Below are 12,388 nucleotides of genomic sequence, written 5' to 3' on the forward strand. Positions count from 1 at the left end.
GGGAGCATGTGAGTGAATGTGCGTGAATTAGGGGAAGGACAGAGGGAGAGAATGAATCTCAAACAGACTCACCCCTCCCCAACCTACTCCACCCTCTACACTGAGCGCAGAGCCCAATGCAGAGCTCCTTCTCTTGACACTGAGATCATAAGCTGAGGCTGAAATGAAGAGTCAGACGCTTATCTGACTGAGCCATGCAGGCACCCTGCTATTATTTTTATTTTATGTTTGGAAATAATTTCTGCATATTTGCGTTTGGTATTTTAAACATTTGTAATGTTTAAGATAATTTGACATTTTAGAATGCCTAACAGGTTGTACTTGTGATGCCAATTCAAAACATCTACGTGGATCTGTAATTGATTTAGGTTTGTGATTTCAAGTGAAAAGATATGAGGATTTTATTAAATCTGTAAACATTTTTGCAATGTTCAAGAGAACTTAAGATTCATCATATTTTATAATTAGTTTATCATATTTATAAGCATTACTTAACTACTTGTGATTCTTTTGTTTGTTGAGCACTGTAATATTTTAAAAAGAAAATTGAATACATTAAATGTTTAAATGCAGTTTAATAATTCAAGGGAATTTAATTAACCAAATTGCAAATATTTCCTTAGAAGGACAGTTAGATATACAACTTGAAATTCAAAGCTTAAAGGAAAAGTAGGTTTTCAGATTTGTAATAAATGAAATTAAATTACTATATATTATCTTCTTTACCCACAAAACTTGTCTTCAGGAACATTCCAGACCCAAATTGCCCTGTGGTGGCAGGGGTGATGGTGATGAGAGGTAGGGAACAAGTGGGACAAAAATCTTTCCTGTGAAATCAGTAGATACACTAAGAGTATCAAAGAGTGGATCTAATTGATTGATTAAAACCACATCTCTGTTCAATAAACATTTTTTGAGATTCTGACCTAGGAAATGATGGGTCACATAAATGTGATTGAGACATGGTTCCTCCCCTCGAGCAGTTTCTCCGGTTCCCCACTTTGCATTTTTCTGTTCTCCACACACTGAAGGGCTTTTCAGCGAAGAACGCTTGCACTTTCTGGCTTGAACTGCTTAATTTCATTCAGTGGGTCAACAGATGCTGCAATCAGATAGCCTTGAGTTCAAATCCTTATTTTGCCATTTGCAGCATGTTAGATAAGCTCTTTGGTCTGATTACTTGATTTCCTCATTTACCAAACCAAGATAATATTACTTACTGCTTCAAGTTGTTGAGAAAGTTGGAGATAACAAACATGCAAGTGCTTGGCAACAAGCTAAATAAATGGTACCAGTTAACATCTACAGTGTCCATCAACACCCTCACCCAAAGAGAGTGTCACTTTATGCCCACCTATGATAAAATGTTTGGGCTTCTGACACCATCAAGAGCAGAGGAGTCCTGATGATAAGAGAAAACATTCGAGGTAGGAGTCAAGTGAAGGGAGTAGAGGACTTTTCTTTACCGACACCCACTCTCTAGTCAATGGTATCTTGACCTATGATTTCAAATATCATTACTGAGAAACCCCAAAATTGTGTTTCCAGCTCTAATACCCCTTCTAGAGGTACCTACACTAGATTTATATATCTAGTTGCCTATTCAACATTTTCACTGGCATGTCTGATAGCCGCATCAAACTCCAAAATAAATAAACCTCTGGATTTTTCTCATAAGCTTTCTCTTCTCCCAGCCTTTTCCATCTCAGTAAACAGCAACTCCATTCTTCTACTTGTTTGGTCTCAAGTCTTGGAATCACCTTTGACTCTTCTGTTTCTCTGACATGTCACAAAATATATCTGGATTCTCTTGTTTAACAGGTATACAGTGTGCACCTGTACTTCCAGTCTGCTGCGGCCACCATCATCCATGCTACCATTCCCCAACTGGGTTTCTGCTGGCCCCTAACTATGCATACCCCCTCCACTGTTGCAGTGTTGCAGTGGATCTTCTGCCTAGTAGTCTTTTTAAAACAGAAGGTGGGTCAAGTCTCATTTTTGCTCAAAACCTTTCAGTGGCTTTCCAAACTCATGAGAAGAAAAAGGCCCCTCATGTCAGACCCCTGGCTCCTTTTCCTGCTACTCTTTGGCTTACTTCATGCCAGTCAACTGGGATCATTTTTATTTCTGGAATATAGCACTCTTGATTTTGCCTCTGTTCCTTAGTACCTGATAGTCTCTCTACCTGGAATGCTCCTTCTTCTGGTATTTGCACCTCTTCCTCCCAGCCCACTCCCCAGCTCTCTGGCTTCACTAAGTTTTCTGATCACACATCACCTTAATTGAGCAGCCTTCTCTAAAAGCCCTTTCTAAAAGAACATACGCTCCCAACTCTCTCCCCACCTTATTTTGCTTAGGCTGGGTAACTGTCATTTACCTGACTTGCTAGGGTAGATATGGTCAAATGCCCAGGTTCTGGCTAATGGGGTATGAGTGGAAGTGGTAAGTGCCACTGCTAGGACAAGCCCCGAAGGGGAGGCATCTGCTCTCTATTTCTCCTTTTTTTTTTTTTTTTTTCTGGCTCAATGCCTGGAATCTGAATGTGATGGCAGGAGCTGGGGAAGCATTTTTAGGTCAGCAGGTAGAAGATGTATGTGGAGATTGCAGAGCTATCTGGGTCCGTGATACCTTATCAGCTCTGGAATGCTTATATTTGAATGGCCACATAAGAGAAGAAACATTCATCATGCTTAAGCCATTTTTATATTACCTTTGTTAGAGAAGTCAAGCTATAGCCTAACCCAGACGAGTTTCTGGGACATTTGTCTGTCCTTCCAACCCTTACTGGCTGGACTCAGGACTGGCACGTACATTCCATGAGGATAAGAGCTGTGTTTGGTTCATTGTAAATAGCTTCTGGAACAGAGTCTAGCACACTAAATATTCAATAAATTGTTGGTTGCATGAATGAAAATAGCAAAACCATTGACACGATGCAGGATCTTGGTGAATGCTGCCCTGAGGAAGCACAGGGCCGGTCAGTATAAGCAAGTGAGGGCTATGGAAAAGAGCTCTGTGTGTGGTTGGGTTTCTATTCTGACTGCATCACAAAGACAGGATACAACCTGCTATTTCCATTATCTGAGAGGTATAAATACTTGCAAGACGGTTGTGTGTTGCTTTTGTAATTTAAATGAAGACTCCCAAGTAAAGTTCATTGTTGTAATGAAATCAGGTCACAGAGTCATGGAAAACTGTGACAAGGTTCACACTGATGAGGAAAGGTCAGAAGGCGCATGCTAAGCACAGATGGAGAAAAGGAGCGTGTATGTTGAGATCTTGAGATGTGTGGCTGAGATGTGCATCAGTACGGATGGCAAAAGCTGATACCACAGACGAAGAATTGCACAAACTGAGTCAAAATGAAACAGAAACATATCACAGGGTTATCAGCAAGATGTTTGGGGGTAAATACTGCAGACAGAAAGCCACTGAGTTCCTGGGTGAGTAAAGATATAAAGAGTTATAGTTGCCAGGATAATATTTTTGGTATCAAATATCTTTTTATGCTATTAAGTTTGTTCTGAACGCTTTAATTACATAGATCAACTAATGTAAACAACTTAATATATGGTGGCTTTAAAAAACATATATAGTAATGAGATCTTGTAGGCTTGGGATTAAGCCACTTTAATTTAAAAATGTTCTATTTCCTGGATAAGGAAAATTGCAAAGGTTAGGCAATCTTGCCATACCACACCCCCTCGGGGGTGATATTACTAAAATAAAACAAGTCAGGATTTGTTTAGTCATTTTATAATATATATGTAACTTCTGGTAACAGTTACTGGTAGGAGGTTTCTCTTTGTTGAGTAATTAGCTAAAGAGTTCAAGGGAACTTTCTTAATAATGTGCCTCTTTGCTTTTAAAATTTCTTAGTAACCGTAATTCCTCCTTTTTAGCAACATACTAACATTTATCTTCAAAGCACAAGGATAGCTTTACGATTAGGACAAAGCACTGAAAATTAGTATTATTTCTTTGTCTTTGCCTCACTCTTGTGCCTAGTTCTTGTTTGAATTTTGGTGAGATCTCTGATCATGTGTACTGGATATGTTGGAATGATTAGAGGGTGCGGGTGACAATACATGTGACCTTTTTTATGGCTGCTCACTTATCTGAACATTTCATGTTGAGGCCACCCTGTCATTTCAGATAGGTGCCAGGATGTGATTTAAAGTGATCAAAATATGGTTTCATATTAAACTCCTTCCTGATGGGAATCATGCCTTTTTCCATTCAGCACATTTTTTTTGTTTGTTTTTGTTTTTTTGTTCAAAAACGCTTTGAGGTAAAGCCTTGTTAGCATGGCAGAAGAGGTGTACTTTACTGGAACTAGTTCATGGCACAGGTCCCACCTTTGGTGATTTTTATTATGATATTTATATGAAGTAATTTATGCACAGAGATACACTGTAAACTACAAAGATGTAAACAAAATACATGGGTTCTTATTATTGTGATAATAACTTCATTAGGAAAGGAAGCAGCTTGGTGGAGAGTATGAGAATTTCAGGCTGTGGGGCTGGCTTTTTTGGAAAAGAGATTGCGACTCTGGATCTTGGGGGTTGTGAGTACAAGTCCCACGTTGGTTGTAGCAATTACTTAAAACAAAACAAAACAAAACAAAAAAAGAAGAAGAAGATAAAAAGCAAAAAAGGAATTTCTGGCTGGAAGACACCAGACCCTGTGGAAGGTGGGCAGAAAGGCAGAGGTCATTTTGAGGGAGACCAGGCTCCAGGTATGGAGTTTAGTCTATTAAGAATCAGTGTGGCTGGGAGGTTTTTCCCTGGAAGAGTGGTTGGACTTCAGAGTAGCCATTGCCTAGAGATGACCCATGCATGGTGCCACAAAGGGACACTTCAAAAACAAGCTAGGACTATACATTTGTTTCATTTGGTGGCTCAGATAATGAACTCTAATTATACTGAGTTTACTTATTGAAGAGAGGATTATGTTTAGTGGGATACATGTGTCATTAATCAAAGCTTAAAAAAAAAGAGGATACTATACTCATCACTTCTGAAACAGTCTTTGCCAAGGTGCTGGTTCTGCAGTAAATAAGCCTCAGCTTATAATCTTCCTAAAGTGCAAACCTTGCTTTCTTTGTGCTGTTTCCCTGTATACTCAACACAGTGTTTTGGAAACCTTCAGTTATCTAAATTCCCATCAGGTGACACTGTTTAATCTAACATTCTCTCTTTCATATATGAAAACAGCTCTAAGGACAAACTGTGGAGCTTTGAACTCTCTGGTGGTTGGGTGGGAATTTCCAATATCTCTCCCTTTCCTCTGTGCCCCGCCCCCTCTCAGGAAAAATCTCAGGCTGCTTTCCCCCAACCCACCCTCCCACCCTACCCAAGCAAGGGCACAAGGGGAAAGAACCTTTGACCTTCACTAAAGGAAGTCACTGTCTAATCAGTGAGCGTTTTAGGCCACCAGGAGTCCACATGTGTAAAAGGTACTTGGAATGAACTTTTTTCTTTTTGGTGTGAAAATTTAGGTCTTTGATACTGAGAGGAAAAGGCAATGCTTTAAAATAACGAATACACCTATTTAAAATATTACGACCAAAGTATCAAAACAGAACCCCTTTACCAAAAAAGACCGCAAAAAATATTTTATTTTGAAGACAGCAATAACTGAAAAAACAAACAAACAAACAAACAACCCCCCCCCCCAAAAAAAAACCAAAAAAACAAAACACAACCCACACAAAACCTAAAACAACAAAAAGATTTCTTTCAGGTCAAATCTTAAAAAGGTCCTAGGATTACGAAAAGGTCTAAACCCCCCAACCCCTGCTTTCTGAGGGCCTTAGAAAGATGAACACATATGTTTTAAAAACTAGGGCGCCTCCCTTTTTAAAAACAACCCGCTGCCCTCCTTTCCTTAATCATATTGTCCCATTATCACTCATCTAAGTTACAGTTTATAAACTGCTTTGATGTGGTATACACATGCAAAAAGTACACAGAGTGGATAAACTTCTACTGTCAATGCTGCCGTAGAGGTATATATTTAGTAAACATTTAGTTACATTATTTTATTTTTGTGAAATGAGAACTGATCGACCAAACCTTTCAAACAGACCCACCAGACGATAAATACCACCATATGTTTGATTCACAGTACATTTGGGCATAAACACTTCAATTACAGCTTTGTGTTTAGTATCAAAACCCTTTTCTTGTGTGCGTGTGTTTTCTCTACAGATCCCGTGCTCTGGATTGCATTCTGAAAATCGCTTATTACAGATAAAGCCCCCTTCCAGGTACGCTTCCGAGAAACATATGTATTTATGCACACAAAGGTGTGTGCAGATCTTTTCACAAACAAATGTCCATATGATGCCTGCGTCGCGCTCCCCTGCACATGCCCACCGCGTGGTGCGCCCAGCCGGCCACGCCGCGCAGCCGGGGAGCCCATGAGGACAGGCTTGCCCCCGAACACGCGGGAGCCCCGCGGGCCTCCCCGGGAAAGTTAACCGGCGTTTCTGCTCTGGCGGCGACGCGAGCGTCCCCGCCCCCACCCGGCCTCGAGCCGCGCGGCCAACACCCAAGCCGCCCCGAACCCGGCCGCGCGCGGCGGTGGGGGCGGGGCGGCCAGTGCCCCGGCGGCGCCTCGCAGCGCCTGCGGGTCTTTATTTTGAAAAGACTGCGCCGCACAGTTCCAGCCCCCAGCACCGCCAGGACGGGAGGGAGCGAGAGGAGCGAGGCCGGCGGAGGCCCCCACCATCCCCCCCCTCCACGCCCCCCCCTGCCGCGCCGCCGCCTCCCCCGCCCCCCCCCGGCCGCGGCGCCCCTCCCCCGCCGGCCCCTCCCCCGCGCGCCCGCCCGGCGCAGGCCGCTCGGGTTTGTTTTGCTGCGCGGCCGCCGCCGCCGCGGGCCTCGCGAGCTCATTTGTGCCTGGCTGGTCCCCATTCCTCTCTCCCCAGTGTTGAGTGTCTGAGCCGTTGGCTGCTCCGAACCGTTTGGCTCTTTCCCTTAGTAACAGCTTTTACCTTCTGCCTCAATTCCTCTCCCCGCTCGCGCCCTTCCCCCGCGCGCCGCCTCCCCCCGCCGCCGGCCGCGTGCGCCCCCGCCCCTCCCCCCGCGGCGGGAGCACCTCCGCTCGCCACCTGGGGACTCGCGCCGCGCTCCCCGCCCCCGCCCGCCTGGCGCCCATCCCCCGCGCCCTCCGCTCGCCGGGGTTATAATTGCCTCTCACCCCCCGGAGGGGTTATTTTGGGGGTGGTTGGAGGCGGCGGCGGCGGCGGCGAGGAGGGGAATTTCCTTGTGCCTCCATTCCCGGGAGGGGGGAGCGGCGTCGGAGGCCACCGTTTCCAGGTAAGCGCTGGGGGCCGGACCCCGGGGTGGGGGCGGCCGCGGGCCGGGCGGGGGGCGCGGGCGGAGGCGGCCGGGGGGCGCCGGGCCGCGGGGGGGATGGGCGCAAGTGGAACATGCATTTTTCAACTTGGCCCTTTGGGGAGCTGGGGTTTTGGTGGGGGAGGGGAAGGCAGGGAAGGCATTTAGGGTGCCCCATCCCCCCCTTTTCCTCTCTCAGGCTTTTTTGAAATGCTCACGTGCCTGCCCACCCCCTACCCTTTCCTGGTCTCCGGGGATCCTCACCCTTATAATGTTGTTGTCCCCGAAAATGTGCACCTCGGCCTTCTCCCCTGCTTCCACCCTTCGTGCATTTACACCCCCTTTTTGTGTGTGTGTGTGTATGTGGGGGGGAGGCTTTCAGGAAAGAATTTGCAGCAAATTGAATCAAGGAGCCATCATGAGGCCGACTCTTTTATAGCCTATTTTTAGCAGAGGAGAGGGATCTTTTCGGTGCATGTTATTCTGTTAGCCATGGAAATCTGCTCCCCTCCCCAGGCGCGTCCTCGGTGCAGGCGCGGCGACCCGGGCCGGCGTGCTGGGGGCTGCGGGCGGCTGTTGGGGCCGCGCGTCCCGGGCGGGGGCGCCGGCGGGGGAGGGGCGCGCGGCCGCGAGGCCGCACTCCGGGACGTGTTTATTTGTAACTTAGTGCCTTTTATCGTCTTAAGGAGGTATTTGCTAGAGCCTCTTTGAAGTTGGGTTCAGAAGTGTAGAATTGGCAAAGTTATTGCCAGCTTCCTGGTAAGTTTTGGGTGGCACAAAGTCACATTTATTTTCTGACAGTGTAAAGGCCACGTTGTGAGGGTGGTTTCTCGGGAACTTCCTCTTTGCAACCGATGTCTTTTTTTTTTTTTAAACAGAAGCAGACTTTTATTCAAGTGAAATTATTAATCTTAAATGGCAGCTCGAGGGAAACCATGCATGTGTTAACATGTTCAGTATTTTTGGAAGTTCCGAATTTGCTGAAAGAGGCATCACTTTGCAGTGGCAACCGAGATTAAATTTAGGTTGTGAAAATGGTGTGTTTCATGTAAAATTTGGGTTGTAATGGTGTTTAAAAGAATGTTCCTTTTACTGGGTTACCCAGTAACATTCTCTAAAATGATTTGGTGATTACAAATGACAAATGTTGTTACCTAATTAGAAATTAGATTTTTTTCAATGTCTGGAGTTTACTTAATGCTTAAAATCTTGGACTATGCAGGCACCAAGGTGAGGAGTTTTAATAGCTATGTCATTTACAGTCGGCTTAGGAAGTTTACTATTGGTTTTCTTGTTTTCCCAACAAGAACCTTATGCTGTTTTAAACATACTTGTTAATAAAATGTAGTGGGTGAAATGATGGGTTATTTTTAGTGTGAATTGCCCCCCCCTCATGTAATTAAGTAATCATTTGCCTCCTCCTTTTTTCCTAAAGGCTTCTTTATCAGATTGGATAATATAAGGCCCTGGTGGTGGTTTCATCTACTTACTAAAGCAAATGATAAAAAATGTCCTGGTTACACATTGAAGATACAGCAAGTGACTTTTTGGCTTTCCCATTGTGGTTCGTTTTCACTTTTGTTAAATAAGACCTGTGTTACATAGGTGTATTTAAGTAATCCTATTTTCTGGAACTGTGTGTTCTCACCGTTTTAATAAGTTTATAGTCTGGGGAGATAGGGCAGCTTTGTCTCCATGAAAACTCTGTTGTGTTGTATCATGGGAGTTCATGGCAAGCAAGCTTCCGAGATCATCACTGAGGGTTGTAGACATAATTATCATTTACCTGTGGAGGAAGCGTGGGGGAAAGAAAATATGCCTGAGAGTGGTTAAGCATGTGATGTGTGTTTAACTTTTTGCTCCGAAATCGTGTTTTCCTGCCTGTTTAGAATATGATTTTTTCCCCCAGTTTTCTGTAATGCATTGTGTGATGTATATAACACAGCTATTAAATCCACAAATAACCACTATTTTTTTTTTTTTTTTTTTTTTTTTTTTGCTGTTTGAGTAGTTAAGATTCAGACCTATAGAGCAAAATACTACACTGTATGGAGTAGTAAAACAATATGTATGTGGAAAAAGTTTTTCTTTTCTGGAACTTAATTAATGGACTTGTTAATGGCTTAAAAATTGTTGCAAGGATCGCCATCAGTTTTTAAAATGCTTTTCTTCTATATCAACTTCTGTTACTAATACGGGAGACCCATGTGGTAAATGGTGTGGCCCCTTGTGGAGCTTGTATTTTTGCATTGGTTGCCTCAAAGAAGTGAGAATCATTTTAAAACTTTTTACATGTGCCAAGAAATTTTTTTGTTACTTGTGTTCTCAACATCCAATGAAGGTTTATCATGACTACCTTAATATGTGCCTACCAAGAGAATAAGAAGTAACTGTTTTCTGGGAGCCTTTCAAGCTAATAAGCAGAAAGGGCAAAAGCTTAATTTAAAAATAGGGGTTACTGATAAAAAGAGATGTGACTAATGGACCTTTGGAACAACAACCTGTTGAATAAATACATCTGTTCATATGTAGCAATGAAATGTAAGTACAGCCTTGTCAATGAGTAGCTGACAAAGGAATTCTTCTTGTACAAGTTACTCCAACCGTATTACTATAAAGAATTTTTTACTTGATGCACTTTGATGAAGTTAGTAGAAATAATTTGTTGGGTTTATTCAGTTCCTGTGTTTTTTATATAAAAGAGGAATGTGAACGACAGGGGAGAGAGATGCCAGAAATATTGACTGTAGTTTTCTAGTGCACGTGAATTTGACTCCATTCATAAAAAACATTTACAGTATAAGTCACTAAAATGCAAAAAAAAAGAAATCTGTAACATTAAGACATTTATAATCCCCATAGTATAGAAGGGTTAGGACCAGGGATTGTTTAGTAAGAATGTGGTCCCGTTTGTAGACCACCATAGTGGTGTCTCCTGTTGTGACACCAACAGAAACTTGAGTTTAAAAAAAAAAAGAAAGCTGTGTGAGAGCACTGATGCTGGAGAGGTTTACTATACACCACCTATGGGATTACTCTCCAGAAGAGTACAATTAATTACCCTGTTAACAAGAGCCAGAGGAAAGGGACTTCACTTGGGTTATGCTCTAGGAAAGGTGTGAGGTGCTTTTTGTGTCATACTTCAGGCTAATCCCATGAAGTAGGGAGTACTGGACTCTGCAGATGATGAAATAGGTGCAAAGTTAATTCACTTGTCCAAGGCCACAGAGCCATCAAATGATGTGTCAGGGTTCATATCTAGGTCTGTCTGAATGCTCGTCTGTGCTCCTTCTAGATGACTGCAACACTGCCAAATTTTCCAGCTGTTTTTGTCAATGTCCTTGCAAAAAATTAGTGTTTTTAATCAAGTTTATAATTCTGTAGTTGGGCAGCTGTACTGACTGGGTCAAATAATTGCGTGGATAAATGGAATTCATAGGAATCAAACATTATTGTGTTTACTCTCTAGAACCATTTAATACGGCGCAGTCTTCTTGCAAACTGCTGTATTTCCTATTTTAGGACTGACAGTGGTGAAGTAGCCTCTCCAGGTACTGCCTTCAGAAATAATAAAATATGGTTCTATACCTGCAGTTAAGAAGGAAAAGCAAATAAGAGTATGTCCAACTATCCTTCTGAGTTAGTTTTCCTGAAAATTTGTATAAGAACCTCACATTAAGGCTTTTGTGTAGTAGCATAGTGGTTTGTGGTTGGTTTGTCAGGGGTCCTTGAGGCAAACTGCCTGGGTTCAAACTCAGTTGCATAGTCCTTATTAGTTATGCAACTTTGGGAGAGTAACTCCCTCTTTATCTCAGTTTTCTCTTCTGTGTAATGGGGACAGTCAGCTTTGTATAGTTGAGAAGATTGAAAGAATTGAATGTGTAAGGTGCTGAGAATAGTGCTTGACATACAAGCATCGTGGAAATGTAGGTTGTTAAGGATAATGATGGGTTTGGATTTGAGTTTTGCTTCTTTGTATTATATTTTGTGTGCTTGTTACTTATTTTAGTGAGGACATTTCATAGAATACATTTGGCAGTTTTATTTCCTGAGTAAAATCTTTGAAATAAAGTTCGTTTAATGTATTTACTCTTGAAGTTATGATTGAAGGCTTACCTTGAAAAATTAGATTGGATTTTAACCCCAAATATCAAGTTACATTGTGTAGGTACAGTGTTTGGTTTTTTGGGTGACTTTTCTTGGCTGTTCTTTTGTCACTTGGGCTTGGACTTATTAAATCTTGCACCACTTGAAACATTTTCCACTCTTTAAATAAAGGAATTTTGTTTTTCAGGGCTGGACCTATCAGTACACCTAGGGTCTCCTTTGTAGATTGGAGTGATGACTTTAAGTAGGTTATTGTTTTCTCCAAGCTTGACCTTTCATCTGTGTGCTTGTTCTGTATTTTCAGCTGCCGTCAGGTCAGTTCTATTTGGAAGTTCTGTTGCTCTGACGTATCTGTAAGCCTTGTCTTATTTTCACTTCCCATTTTTTAAAACCATTTTTAATTTAGTAATATTAACTACTAATATAATTTATGTGTCAGGACTACTACACAGCTGCTTTGACAAGGACTTTGACAATCTGAGTGGCTGATACCCAGGTTTTGAAGAGGGAGGAAACCTAGGCTCAGAGGGATTTAGGCCCAACGTACCTGGTTTTTAGGCCAGTATTCTTAACGAGCAGTTTACGGTCTTCACTGTGAATGAATGAAAGTCTGAATGAATGGCTTTAGGTCTGCGTTATTGCATTAACTTTTGAGCGGGTTGCTCTGTGCAGCCTTTCTTCTCCATTCTGTCTTCTGTAACTTCTCGGCAGTATAATTTATCTGAAGTACTGGTTTCATCATGTCCGCTTCTTTGCTGGAGAACCCATTATGGATTCCCTTTGCCAACTGGATAGAGTTCATAAGCTTCAGTGGGCTTTTAAAGCTCTCTTCTACCTATTCAGCTCTATTTCCCTCTCTTCCCTGACTGTAATTCTGGCCTGCCTATCAGAGACTGCAGTTTCGCCATACTCCTTACTCCTCTGCTTTTGCTTAT

General features: G+C 42.7%; 1 protein-coding gene across 7 annotated transcripts in view; it reads left to right on the plus strand.

Annotated features, from left to right (window-relative positions):
- Nucleotides 1-3,389: 3,389 nt before the first annotated feature.
- The window catches only part of TBL1XR1 (TBL1X/Y related 1), a 171,505-nt gene continuing 162,506 nt past the window's right edge, over nt 3,390-12,388 (plus strand). Inside the window, exons 1-2 of one of the 7 annotated variants that reach the window (XM_059163427.1) lie at nt 3,390-3,443; nt 6,216-6,274. The gene's annotated coding sequence lies outside the window, so the exon portion shown is untranslated. Of the gene's footprint in view, nt 3,444-6,215; nt 6,275-7,199; nt 7,329-7,960; nt 8,106-12,388 lie in introns of those variants that run through there. The other 6 variants (XM_059163434.1, XM_059163432.1, XM_059163436.1 and 3 more) reach the window with 6 other exon arrangements.

The sequence above is a fragment of the Mustela lutreola genome, chromosome 2 (assembly GCF_030435805.1).
Source record: "Mustela lutreola isolate mMusLut2 chromosome 2, mMusLut2.pri, whole genome shotgun sequence".
Taxonomy (NCBI): domain Eukaryota; kingdom Metazoa; phylum Chordata; class Mammalia; order Carnivora; family Mustelidae; genus Mustela; species Mustela lutreola.